The sequence below is a fragment of the Wyeomyia smithii genome, chromosome 2, assembly GCF_029784165.1.
Source record: "Wyeomyia smithii strain HCP4-BCI-WySm-NY-G18 chromosome 2, ASM2978416v1, whole genome shotgun sequence".
In the NCBI taxonomy this organism is placed as follows: Eukaryota; Metazoa; Arthropoda; class Insecta; order Diptera; family Culicidae; genus Wyeomyia; species Wyeomyia smithii.
Window position 1 is genome coordinate 3438194 of NC_073695.1, and position 14593 is coordinate 3452786.

Consider the following 14593-nt stretch of genomic DNA (forward strand, 5'->3'; position numbering starts at 1 on the left):
GATGTAACGGATATCCGCATCCGCAAATACGGAACATCCGCATGAAAATTGACATCCGCATCAACATCTGCATCCCCAATCACATATCCGCATCCGCATCATACCATGCGGAAATTGAAAAAAAATATCGCTTCATAAATATTGCAGAAAAATTTTCCTTGGTGTATTTACTGCTCGCCCAAATAACTTTTGCACTGGGGAGGGGCATGGTTATGAAAAAAAAAAAAATATATAATACAAGGGGTGCTACGGATATCCGCATCCGCGATTGCGGGAACATCCGCATGAAAATTGACATCCGCATCAACATCTGCATCCGTAATCACATATCCGCATCCGCATCCTCATCTGCAGATGTCTGAAAAATCACATCCGTAACATCCCTGATGTGCAAATATATGTGTCTCAATGATCAGCAAATGTATGCTAAATATTGTTACCTATATGCTACAGTTTCTTTAGATATACAAAAAAATAATTTGTAAGAACTGGTCTGATACGAAGCGGAGTGGAGAAACACTGTTTCGTATCAAACTAGAAGACTGAAAGAGAATTGAGAAGAAAAAAAATCTTTAGCAAAGTTTTTTTGTAATAGAATTATCTACAACTTTGCTGAAGACATCATTTCTCTGAAGTGAGAGACTGAAAGGTTAGATTTTGAAGCGCCACTAGCGGATAGATACAAACTAAGGATGTTATGGATATCCGCATCTGCATCCGCAAATGCGGAACATCCGCATTCGCATCCGCATCCGCATCATACCATGCGGATATTGAAAAAAATATCGCTTCATAAAATATTGCAGAAAAATTTTCCTTGGTGTATTTACTGCTCGCCCAAATAACTTTTGCACTGGGGAGGGGCATGGTTATGTGAAATAAGCAAAACTAAACACAAGGGATGCTAGGATATCCGCATCCGCATCCGCGAATGCGGAACATCCGCATGAAAATTGACATCCGCATCAACATCTGCATCCGTAATCACATATCCGCATCTCCAGATGTCTGAAATATCACATCCGTAATATCCCTGATACAAACTAAAACTGGTTATTATTCTTTGAGGCTTTTTATATACTAAATTTCAATTGTGCTTAGAATGTCAATAAAACCAGTATTTGGAGAGTAAATCACTATGCGACGATTTATCCGGGGCATTGAGTTTTGGGATTATTTCCCGCACCGAGTTCCTATTACTGATAGAAAAACATTTGAGGCACCTTGTAAAATTTCTTGGCATGGCGTCTGATACGTTTTTCAGAAGAAAATTTTCCACTGGAACGATTAAACATGGTGGGCACTGACACTGGCCGAAGTCCGCAACATTCTAGAAAGCAAAAATCGCGGGATAAGTTCAGATAAAAATAGTAAAATTAGCGTACACACCAGATGCCCTGGACCTCCTGAACAACTTTGCTGACAACCGGCATTTCTCAAGATGTTAAAATATATAGTTCTATGAAAAGTATAAAAAACCACACAAACAAATTGAACCAAAAGTGTATATTGAATTATTCTTCCATATACATACCTGATGTATTTGAAAAAAAAACTCGTGAAGAAAAAAAAAACTTCAAGGCATTAAATAAATCAATAGTTTTCTAGAATATCTGGAGGAATTTTGAATTTCTTTTTTCGAGCGAGAGCATTTATTTTCCATTTCTGGAAATCATTTTGAAACAGTACGACTTCATCATTGGGAGGGTTAATAACGATAAAAAACGAATATTATTTCGTGTGAAATCCGAAAGCTAGTTTACGTTGAAAAACAAGAATTAAATAGAGCTTATTTAATTCGTGTTTGTTGGAAATCGCATGCCCTGCTGCTTTTTTTGGAGGCACCCCGAAACCTGACCAACTTTCCGTTTTTTTATTACACATATTTTAGAATGGGTACAAAAAATTGAAGGCGTCAAAAAATAACAATGAAAGTAATTTTATTGTCCACTAGATTGTCTTCTATACATTCGAATCTTCAAAACATTCAATTAAAATTGAAGAACTGTCTTCTATTAAATCAAAGTATTCAATGCTTCTAGTGCTGCGAGTTTTTTTAGAAAACTTTTTTCACGCAAACTACCACAAAAAAACGTGAACCTGAATTTCACCATCCCAAGCGAATTTATGAGTACACAAAAGTTAGGGCCGCCCTAAAGTCGCCTCTGCTGCTACGCTCCTCACACTTCACTGATTCTTATCGCCTTTCGACGCGTGTTCTAGACTGTGTGCCCAAGGCAAACCCTACAACTTACAAAATCAAGGTCGCCACAATCATCGAATGCGGCTGATTTGACCGGGTGGCCGAAGGAACACCGAAGGTCAATCAAAACATCGGTTTTTATTAAGTGCACAGACGCGCGCGGTTGGGGGTCATAAATTTCGAACGGAAGGAAAATGACCAGATTTACCTCATTTACCAATCTGACATTCGACAGATTATGCAACTCGATGGTAATCCACTTGACGCACTCGGAAGAGGATGATGTCGCGAGCTTTTCCAGATAATGGCATCATGCCCAGCGATCGGTTTAATCGTCGGATAAATCCTGCTGCTGAAGAAGCGATTTCGTGCTCGCTGCTACGACGGAAACGCCGTCGCCGCTGCTCGAAGGATTCGATCGACCGCACTTACACACGCTCTCCGCACGAGCCAGGCACAAAAATGTGGGTATTTTCCACCACCCACTCAGTTTCGGAGTCACACCGACAATAACAACCGACCCGACGATGACGACGCGTTTGATGGAACTGCGAAAAGCTTCTCTCTATCGAGTGCCTAACCTTCCTTGACACGAGAGGAAGGTTAAAGGATAATTCAATATTATCACGTTTACTGCTGAGTACACTTTATTCTTTTGAAAGAAAATCAGATTTCAGGGAAAAAGATTTCTTTCCCCCGTGGTACACAGTCGTTTTTCCACCAGAAAGCAAACTGAAGCCGCACGCAGATACACACAGACACAAAAACACACACACGCTGGCGAAAATTTCACTTATCTCAGGTATTGGAGCTGTGCTATCCTTTTTGCTGCTAGTCAGAACAAAAACTCTCACTCTCGTTCTACCTTTTCTTTTACCATGCTTTCCTTCCGTTTGGTTATGAACTGTTTTAGCAATTTCCGTTCAATCACACTTTGCTGTCAGTAGAAGCAAATCACGATTTTTCATCGATCTACCGCATCGTACGTCAAACCAACCTCACTCAGCACGGCCTAACGCAAGGTACAATTATCGTAGGTACGTCACACAAGCGTCGATATAAAAATATGAACCCCAAAACACACCTCTTTTCGACCGACTTGCTACTATTTAAATCCACCTTCTTATGTTTCAAAACATTCGCACTATTAATATCACACCGCCTGTTTGTTGTTGTTGTTATTACGGTACTTCCACTTTATTTTTAAAGTTGCATGCTATTTATTCTCCACGCGTCGCGATATTATTGGAATATCCGAACATAAAAATAACATCATGAATTATTTGCCTATTATAACCACAGTCTACCACACCGCCAGAGCCCTCAAAACGTCTGGGAAGCGACGATGTCCGTTGTCTAGTCGCGTGTGATGTCGATATCCCCGTTCGTACTCGACTGACGGCTGGTGCTGACTCTGACCTTACACTATCGGGCGCCGACCGATCTGCGAGCCGAAGCCGAAAAATACACATACACACACTCACAAACACACAAACATACATACAAGCACGCAACCCACCAACCAAGCGCGAAACCAGGAGAGTAAAAACCGAAGCATTTTCCGCGCTGTCCCGATGCGCGCACCTATACACAAACCCAGCCACCAAGCGGCGACGTTCAGCAGTAAGAAACGACGGAAGGGAAGCAAGCAAGAAGCTAGACGGACAGAATAAGAAGAAAATGTGATGGCATTTTCCGTCCAAGCAAAACGACGGCTACGAAGAGGAGACCAGCAAGAAGTAAAAAAAGAAAACGACTTCAACGACGACGACGTCGGTTCGGTTGGGGGTTGAAAAGAGGATCGTACGTCAGCAACAGTAAGCTGCCACTGCGGATATGGCAACGAAGTGAAAACCGCCTACTGTAGGGGGTTCTTACACTGAATGGTTTCGGAATTTTGAGATGTTTTTCTTATTGAGTGGAAATTGTTGATTTTTTCTTTCATTTCTTCATTATCATTGTCAATGCATTACAGAAAATGTTGAAATAATTTGTTTACAACGATCATGAACTACAATTCGAAGCCTTGGATAAAAGCGAGAACACAAAACGGAGTGTGATAATTGAAACATTCGAAGAAATGACTTAGAATTAGTAAAATTAATTCCTAAGCACAAATTTGAATGAAATCGAAAAAAATCCTAGATTTCTCAAAAATCATTGATACTCATATGTGTCAATATAGGAGAATAGATAAACATGATTATTACACTGGTCAACACAGGTGCACTCCACAAGCTAAAACCGGAAAAAAGAAAGATTAACGCTATTCAACCATTCCTGTGAATTTCGTTGTCCCTAGCCACTAACTTTTTTTCAGAGACTTAAATGAGTTTGCTCGTAAACACAACGTTAAAACGACGAACCCGGCGATTTATTACTATGCGAATTTATAGGAATGGTTGAATAGCTATAATCTTCTATTTTTTCCGGCTAGAGCTTTTGGAATGCACTTTTTTCATTTTTTCGAAAGATATAGAACTCTGTCAGCAAGATTATACGAGAAAAACTATTTTCTTTATGTACTATTTTTACCCAAAATCAAAAACTATTTTATATATGAAAAAATAGGGATGGTATTCAATCAAACTCATTATACTTCAAAGAGGAAAACGGTTTTGCAAAAATAAAAACAATTTGCTCTTTTTCAAAAGGCTTCTACCTGTTTATGCCCCTTTCTAAGAAATCATCAAAAGACAAAAACTGGCCAAAAATCACTTTAAGTTTGGAAGCATTCGAAAATGTTGTGAAATTTGAAATTAGATAAATTGCTTAGAAATGCATGAAAAATAAAGAAGATCTTATTCATTAATCCGTCAAAATGTTTATTCTTGTAATTATTTATCTTTGGCGAATTTCATAATATTTTTTATCTTGTTTTCTAGTTAATTTCGACATATTTGAATCATTCAAACCAAATCCCTGAATAATGAATAACAAATCACACAATCTATACTTTGAAATACTCTGTTAAATAATGGGTTTTTTTTTTTGTCTGAAAAGTTAGCCCAAATGAAAAATGGCCACAATGAATTAAGTTCTTAAGTATCATGGAACAGTGTATTCGCAATTAAAAGTTATGTTCACAATGTTTTTCGAATGAATAAGTTTTTTTTTTTGTTCTCACTCTAGAACGATTCACTGTTAGAGTGGAAGATGAGAAAACTAATGGATCTATTTTTTCAATACATGAAAACTGTGAAATATACCAAAAGAACTTAAGCATAAATGAAAAAAATCAAAACTTAATCACCATTCATATGAAAGAGAAATTGAAAACTTATCTCTCTTTCACTAGTAAAATCAAGAAATAATATAGCTGTAATTGTGTGATTATCAAACTTACTTGACAGGCCAGTGCCGCAACTAGGGTTTCCTTTTTATGAAAAAGTGAATTTTGAGAACATGAAACAGAGAGAGACAGGTTGAGAGAGTAACCCAAATCGATGATTATCATATAGCAAAACGGGACTAGAAAAACAGTCGAGCGTGTTCCTGCTATCATTAGCGATACTGCACGAAACGCAAGATAAGCGCGTAATGCCGTCAATGTTCAATTTGTGTGAACAACATTCGAATGAATTCTGAGTACTGAGATAGTACATTTTTCCAACTTTCATTCACCGGAATAAAGTGCTGATACCAAACACCTTGTTTCCTATAGGAAAAAAACGACTGCTGCATGGCAGCGACATAAGTAAACAATAAAAAAGCGTAGCGTTTATTTAATGAAAATGAAATTTGTAACGGCCTAATTAAGCAATAGATACACTGGAGTCTTTTTTTACGCGGTTCATTTTCATGCGTTTTACTAAACGCGATTTTTTTACAATAACGCGGATTATTTTTATGTGATTAAGAAGACTATTTATACGCGGTATCAAATAAGTTTAGTATAAGTACATCTAATCTAACCTTTAAAAAGCGATACGATCAACCGCGTAAAAAAAGACCCCAGTGTAATCGAAAACTCACATTGGATATTAAAAATTATAAATTTCGAATGTAAAAAAACATGGAAATTGAAATGAATAGTAAGAAACATTGAAATACACGATGAGAAAAAGAAGAAGTGCATTGAGAAATGAGACATTAGATTCAGGATATGGGAAGCAACAAAAGTGTCAATAGATAAAACTTCGAAAATCTGGAGTTAAAAAACAGAAGATTAAGGAACAGATATAAAAAAACACAACAAAAACACAAAATCAAAACGTTTGAATCAAACTATATTCAGGGTTGCGAAAGGCTTTCAAAGTTAAATTTCGTAATTTTTCCTGAAATTCCCTGAAATATTAAATTACTTCCGCAGTTATTTTTCAGCATTCAGCACAAAAAAAGCGCAACGTAGATGTTCGCGACCCCAAAATCCCTTTGCAAAAATCATTCGATCAAATATGAATGCGGTAAGTAAATGCTTCGTATTAGTCTTTCATGCTAAAAACAATCCGTTTTAGCGCTAATAAGCTGTTTAAAAAATTGTGGAACTAGGGAGCCTACAAAACCTTTCGGAATGGTATCAATTGCTACAGCGAGCCGTTTCGAATAACTTATAATGAAAATAGATATATTTTAGCTTTAAAATGTACCTTTTCAAAATACATTACTCTTATACCAGTACTAACTAAAGAAGCATCGGTGATGGCAAGAGTACTAGCAGTTCTTATCTACGGAAAATTTCTACAAATACAGTTTGATCAAGGTACTTAATTTAGCAATGAAGTATTTGAACACGTTTGTAGACTATTAGAAATTAAGCAAACATTTACCAAAGCCTATCACCCTCAAACAATAGGCGCATTGGAGAGAAATCACGGATGTCTCAACGAGTATCTGAGATCTTTCACCAATGCTCATCATCCGGACTGGGAAAACTCAACCAAATTTTACTTCATTCCATTACATCATTCCCTAAAAAAGAGGAAGATGTAGTACATTATTATTAATTTTTGAGGACAAAAAATGTTTCCATGGTAGTTCGTCACCCATCCCTCTTTTGGGAGGGAGGAGTACCATAAAAATAACTCTCAAATTTCTGCACAACTCAAGAACTTATCAAGCAAATAGAACCAAATTTGGCATGAGAAGATTTTTGAAGGCAAAAATACTTTCATGATGGTTCGGTTCTTCTCCAGAAAGGAAGGGGTACCATACAAAAAGAACACAAATTTCGGAACAACTCGAGAACTAATCAAGCAAATGGAACCAAATTTGGCATGTGAAGGTGTTTGGAGGTAAAAAATGATTCTATGTAGGTTTGACACCTCTCCCTACTTTGATAAGAGGGGGGCTGGGAAACAGCCGAAATTGACCAAATACCACCAAATATGGGTATTTTCGTAGTCATGATGATGGACAGAAGCCTGAAATCGACCACAGACACAATTTTGTATCCCAAAATGGCGACTTCCGATTTTGGGAAACAGCTTAAAGTGACCAAATCTACACAATATGGCTATTCCCGTAATTGTGACGATGCATAGGAGTCCAAAATCGACCTCAGACACCGTTTTGAATTCTAATACGGCAACTTCCGGTTTCGGGGAAACAACCTAAAATTACCAATTACCACGCAATACGGATACTTTCGGAACCATTTTGAATTCTAAGGCTTACGGTTTTTGGAAAACAGCCAAAAAAGACCGATTACAACTACCAATTTTTATTTTTGGAACCATAATAACGCTCAGAGGCCAGAAATGAACTCCAGATGCTCTTTTGAAATCCAAGTTAGCGACCTCCTGTGTCTTGAAAACAGCCGAAGGTGACAAAATATGGTATTTCCGTTATCATGATGATGCTAAGATACTAAAAATCCATCACAGACATCATTTTGCATTCTAGAATGGTAACTTCCGGTCACAATAAAAAATGACGGAATACCATCCAATAGGGGTATTTCCGGTATCAAACTGATGGCCAGAGACCAGAAATTGATTTCACACGCCATTTTGAAATCCAAGTTGACAACTTCCTTTTCTGTAAATCCGCTGAAAATGACCGAATGTCATCATGGGTATTTTTGGAATCGAGGTTATGTGCAAAGCTGAAAGGCAAGGATGCACTCATTCCGATAAAACCAATTATTTGAACGATTTTTCTTTCAAGTTTGAACGTATCCAATGCCCGATTCATTATGCGTTCGCAGACTATAAACAAATTGGAAATTAATAACACTCCAACAGCTGATCGTTAGATTGCCTGATAGAGCAGGTTATCACAAACTTCTCGAAAAAGTTTCACTATCGAGACATCAGAATAGCCTAGGTTCATGCTAGCAAGCATCGCACACTGGAAAAAAATGAACCCAAATTCCCAATAATTAGAAGCCGCTGGGCTGACAACCTGAAATATAGCATTTCTTGTGTAAAATTGGTCAATAAATCGATTGGTGATAGTTTCATCCTGTGCAGGGCACGGGAAAAAGTCTATGGTTCCATAAATACGCAAAAATAGGGTAAAAACGGGCAAAATAGACCATTTTCTGTACCCTGCATAAAATGAAACCATCACCAATCGATTTATTGACCTATTCTGCATAAAAAAATTTATATTATTTGGTCATAATAGGTCGGGATTGGGAGATTCTGTCAATTTGTTGCCACTAATATAGAGGATAATACATCGAGCAGTTTGTGCCTACTCTCGAAGTCTGTGTGAAGCTTGCAGGGGCACGTGAGGTTTTTCATCAAATTGCACTGCTAACCAATAAAGCAAAAATGACAATATCGCTCTATCAATCCAATGACATATTGATTATTGTTATCCATCATTACCATTGAAATCTTCCATTGCGACGTTACAAATGGGTTTTAGTTTCCGTAGAATGTACCCCGATATAGTACGGTAAGGCGTAGTCCTACGTCAAAATTAGATATTATTAAAAAGAACGACAATGTTACAAAATAAATCAGTTTAGGATTTTTGATGAAGAAAAAAAAGTTAAGGATTCGCAATATTCCCAAAAGTTGATTTCCCTAGAATCGAGAATGAAAAATTTAATTTAAAAAAAAAAATCCGGGGACCGAAGAAGGTAATTAATATCGATCATAATTTTTCATCAGTTAGCTCTTGCTCAAGAGCAAGCATTAATAGTTCCTGTCCATAAAAATCGTCCTGTTCGTCTGATCTACCTGCTGCTTGATCTGTCGTGATTAAATTGAGGAAGTTAGTTCTGGAGTGGACGAAAGACGTCATTTCATTAAAAATTGCAGTGGTAAATTTCTTCAGTTTAAAACAGACGATGTATAGTTGTCGATGTATAGTTCGAAATAATATATTTTCCGACATTCCCGATGTTCGTTCATGCGAATAAAGTGGTGATACTACAGACCTAGCCTCCCGTTAGAAACAGCGACGGCAGTGAAATAAGTAGGCAGCAGAAAGGAAGTAGCGATATAGTTTTCCTTTCTTAGTAACAATGATAAGGACAACGCGAAGCATTGAAGGCTAAAAAAAAGGACAGGAAGAAAAATTGGAAAAGAGGATTGTTTCTCTCCAGTATTTCAGTGAGTGATGGAGGATGAGTGAGTGAGGATGGAGCAGAATTTTGAGTAGAGTTTTTAATAAAATCTAGCAACAGTCTTGTTTGCGGGTGGTCGTCATTTTCTAAAACAACTAAGCATCTTCAAGAGATACGAAAGAAAAAGACAAAACAATTTGAATTTAAAAGTGTATGATAAAAATAAAGAAACAAAAAGTCAGGGATGTATCAGATATATGTAATATAAAATTAGCATAGACATACTAAATGCAAATAACTCCGTACTTTATGACGAAACTTATCGGAATTGCATGATCCAGAAAGGAACGGAAACAAAGATAAAGAGTAGCAAACTGAACACTGCTTACAGGGAATTACAAAAAAGAGAGTCACCATCAAAAATAAATAGTAGAAGGAATGGAAAATCGAAAATAATTTTGAGAAATGACAAGAGATATTGGAAGATAATATTTATAAGTTATGAAAACAAATTGAAATAGCGTGATTGCACATTTTGGCAAAACAGAACTAAAAAAGGAGAAAAATATAAAAAATAAAAAACCAACTCTAAATGTCAGACATTTTTAAACTATATCGAGATATCAAAATCAAAAACCAGGAAAACAAAATAAAATTTTAACCCAGTGCCAACGCTAAAAAAGCGGAAATGAAAATTGAACTGTTATCGAGTCTTTTGCCTTTGAAAATTCAAAGTGGCTTCATCGCAGTATTCCCCAAAACAATATGCCAAATATCATACCACGAGTTTAGGGCAAACCTGACCTACCGATCAAGAGATGTTCACAAACCGTTCAGTGGAAGTATATGCATACGCATCTCAAGAAAGCACATTTCCGCTACACTTACCACAACATACCACCCTAGTAATGTAAGACGTAATCCTTCGTCAAAAAACCATGAAAAAAAGAAATTCGTCATTTAATAAAAACATAAAATGACGATGGAAACGAAATATATCAGCAATTATTATAAGCATTTCATATATTCAAACTGTTTTTTTGCTCACTTCATTCTATTGATTAATTCAAAAATAAGTAAATACAAAAAGAGTTATTTTTTCCTCTTCAGATAAGTAAGATAAGTAAGTGAATTCATGACTACCTAAAGTAAATTCATGATTACCTACCCGTCAGAAATTTGACCCCCAACGGTAAATCACACCGGGCAGGAGAGAAGACCAAGCAGCAAGGCCCTGCAAAAGTGTTGCGCTGCCATGGGAGGAAAAAAACAGCAGGAGAAGGAAAAAAACAACACCACACATCGTCCGACTAACGAATTTTCCTTGCCGAATGGAGGCAGCATGTGTGCAGTACATAGATAGAGACGAGAACGCTGAAGATGATGATCATCGCGACGACGCACGATCACTCACCACATGCCGTGTCAAGTAGTCAAGTTAGATACCGCCTTACATACCACACATGCCCCGTTTTGTCACCGTACGTACGCAGCAAATGGGCCCTAGCAACTGTGTACTTCGCGGGCGCTGTGTGAGTGCTACGGACTGTGCTCTCTATCCTTGACGATCATCTCACGGAGTATCGTCTCACACAAACGAAACACACACACACACAGAAAACGGTTTCATTCGGCAGTGAGAGTAGAATCCTGCGTTGGCCTGTGTTTTTCCCTCGTACCGCAAAGCACAGCTCCCACAGCGAGAGGTCCTAACGTGCAAGGCTCTGAGGATCCTACACTACCGGATGATTTGTGTCGGAACATATGTTTTAATAATTTGTCACATGTGGTGGTGATGAATTATACATCTCTCAGTTGGTCGATAAAACTGATACCACTCTTGCTTGCCCGGTTCGCTTCCACACGGCCAGCACTACGACGGAACAACGAAAACGAAGGAGGGGGAAAAGGAAAGATCGGAAAATGTGCTCCGACGGAAGGAAACAAGGACCGGAGGAAATGGGAAATTGACATCTCTCGTCTCAATTTACCTTTCGCTGCTTGGTTCGACGAAAGCTGGCGGAAAGACAACGGTTTGAACAGGCTGAAGGAGGAGAGGCTTGTCAGAGGCATAATGTACGCATGAGAGGTTTGGTTGTTTTAAAGGGAAAAGGAGCGGAAAAACAGATGAATGTTTTGACTCATCCCTGCGGTACGATTTAAATCAGCTGGGACGGAACATTAATGTGCTGCACGTTTAAAGGGAATATCAAGGTGAGTTGTTGAGCCATATTTGAATTTGAAGAGTTCATAAAAAAGCTTGTTGAAACTTGCCTTCGGGCTCTACTTAAGGCAATAACAAACAACGGAAGAAAGAAATCAAATGGCAATCCAATGTGATGGAAGAATAATGAACAGTAATAATATTCATCCAGCCGCGACAGATTATCTTTTATGTAACAACAATCTACGGATTTCCTCCTCCTGAGTCATGCTCTGCTAGTGTACATTTTCATTTGCTCAACAATCGACCGGTCAATTATCATCTGCTGGTTGTGTTTACAAAACAAATTAATGAACCCCATTCTCATCTACCGTCGTTTATTGATTGTACTGAGATAGCGACCCGCTCCACTTAGAAACCCTCACAAACACACACACAGACATGTCCGCATTGTAGGCCTCGCAAACTTTCTACCCATGCTGATAAAGATCCCCACGGTACGTTAATGATAACGGAATCGGACCTAGATAAAAGCCGATTTGGCAAACTTTCGAAAATGAATACCCCCGCTACCCGGATGCCGAGCACAGCAGAGTGGCGTGTGTCGAAAAAGGACACCCGGCACTCGTGTCGTTTCGGATTGTACTTTCCAACCATCCAGGCATGACTATCGATCAGAACCTTGCGGGCACAGTACGAGACTAGAGGACGACACGGCACTGTACAAATTCATCCTAGCAAAGCATGTTCGATCCTTTATTCCCTTTGAGGTGGATACTCTGCCAGCCAGATATGAAATTTCGATTACTTTCATCATTTCGCCTTTCTTTTTTGCACAGTTCAGTCCCATCATAACTAATTTGTTTATACTCTCAGGGGGGATAAGAGTATAGAAAATCAAAATGCGAAAACGAATCTCCCATCATCTAATGACAGCAGCGGCAGAAAACGTGCCACTCAGTTTCTTCGGAAAGCTTTGCAACTAGCGTTGATCACTCCAAAGTTGGTTTGTTTAATTAGAAATAGTATAAAAGTCAGAAACTATCATCAAAAAGTTGGAAAAAATATGCGGATTATCATGGTATTATCCGTCGGTGAACTAAATCATATCAGTGCATCATAATTTTCATAACAAACCGTACATCCCAGGGGTACGTTTTGGGGCCATGTTTTTGTTTCCAACAAACAGTTTATCAGCGGCTGATAAAACTGTTGGACGGGTATTTTTGTTTATACAACACCCACAGCAGCACGAAGATGTTGGTTATTATCATATGCGTTCAGTGTTGTCAGACCCCTGCCTGGTTGCTACTCGTTGCTGGCGGTAGATAATTTTGATATTTTTCATTGTTAAAATTAATCTTGCGTAATACCGGCCCCAAATAAAGATTAACGCCAATGCTTGGCGGCCGCTGGAGGTGTTAGGATTAACATACCTTTGTTCGCCGCTTTCACAGCAACATATAGCGGTGAAAAGTATTTTGGACAAAAGACCTGATTATTTAAGAAAAAAGCCAAAATTAATATTCAAAATCCTGAAGGCTTCTGATTTATCGTTTGCATTGCATTCCTTTTTAAATTCGAAGACAATTTTTTATATTCTCTCCATTTTGAAGTAGAATACTTCTCTCAGTAAGTTCGGCTACATAGGGATGTGAAATGAAAATCTATAACCGAAAAAAGTGAAAAATATGTCCAATTTCAAAAGCTAATAAATCGGTTAGTATTCGATGGATTGCCTTCGTTCTTGCAGCAATAGATTGGGAAATCTTCTATGATTCTTCCCAAATGCAGATAATTGTAATTTTATTTTTCAAACTATTGTACTATTGAAAAAAGTCAAGCCTTGTCAAAACGAAAACTTCGGCCTCTGATTGGTCATTATATGATTGCTTCCCAAGCACGGTCGACAGAATCATAGACCTTGCCATTTGAAATGTGCTATTTGGCCTATATAAGAGTCTGTTTCACCCGAAGCCGCTTATTATAATTCTAGACTGCAACAACAGCAGTCCTCCTTAGCAGCAGCAGTGGATACAGCAGCAGTAGTAGTGCAGCGGACAACGGCCACAGCTGTGGTATGGCAACGGATAGCGGAGCGCGTCTCAGCAACGATAGCAGGACCAGGTGATGCAGGGCAGCGGATACCAATTGCAACGGAAGCGTCCACTACTGTGGCAACGGGGATAGCGCAGCGGTTGACGTTGATCTCAGCATCAATATAAGCAGGGCCAGCTGATGCAGTGTGGCATTTTAGTGAAATGCTGTCTCTGAGCGATAGCAGGCACACTAGCAAATGCATCCAATGAAAAGAACGTTCTGGAAAGCTTTTCAGTGTTTATTTTCCCCCAAGGAATACTTAATTTGCAATGCCAGTGATAACGCAAAGATGTGATCGGCATCTTATCAGACATTGGATTAAACAACAAATTGTCCATTTCAGGATGATATAAAAACCTAATTGAAGAGTTAATATTTTCTCTTAAATCAATTTACACTTTCAACAAATTTGGAACAGTTATATATTTTGCTTCATCTCCGTGTCTCAGAACGTACTGAATTATCTTTTCCTTCAGTCATGAGCACAATATCCGAAAAGCTTTCATTATCAGCATAAAAAATAATTTTTCGCATAAATTTAAATATTCAAAAATTATCAAGCCCTAATCGTGACAAGCAACTATTATTGAGGATGGCCAATCCTTGTTGAAGCGCAAAATTCGACTGATCTGATTAGTCGTTAATATGATTGCTTCCCAAGCAC

The 14593-nt window shown here is 38.2% G+C and overlaps 1 protein-coding gene across 12 annotated transcripts in view; it reads right to left on the bottom strand.

The window, feature by feature from the left end:
- The window catches only part of LOC129725533 (myocyte-specific enhancer factor 2), a 205573-nt gene that overhangs the window by 62845 nt on the left and 128135 nt on the right, over positions 1–14593 (bottom strand). Inside the window, exon 1 of one of the 12 annotated variants that reach the window (XM_055681489.1) lies at positions 2412–3610. The exons of the other annotated variants lie outside the window; for them this stretch is intronic. The gene's annotated coding sequence lies outside the window, so the exon portion shown is untranslated. Of the gene's footprint in view, positions 1–2411; positions 3611–14593 lie in introns of those variants that run through there. 12 annotated transcript variants of the gene reach the window in all.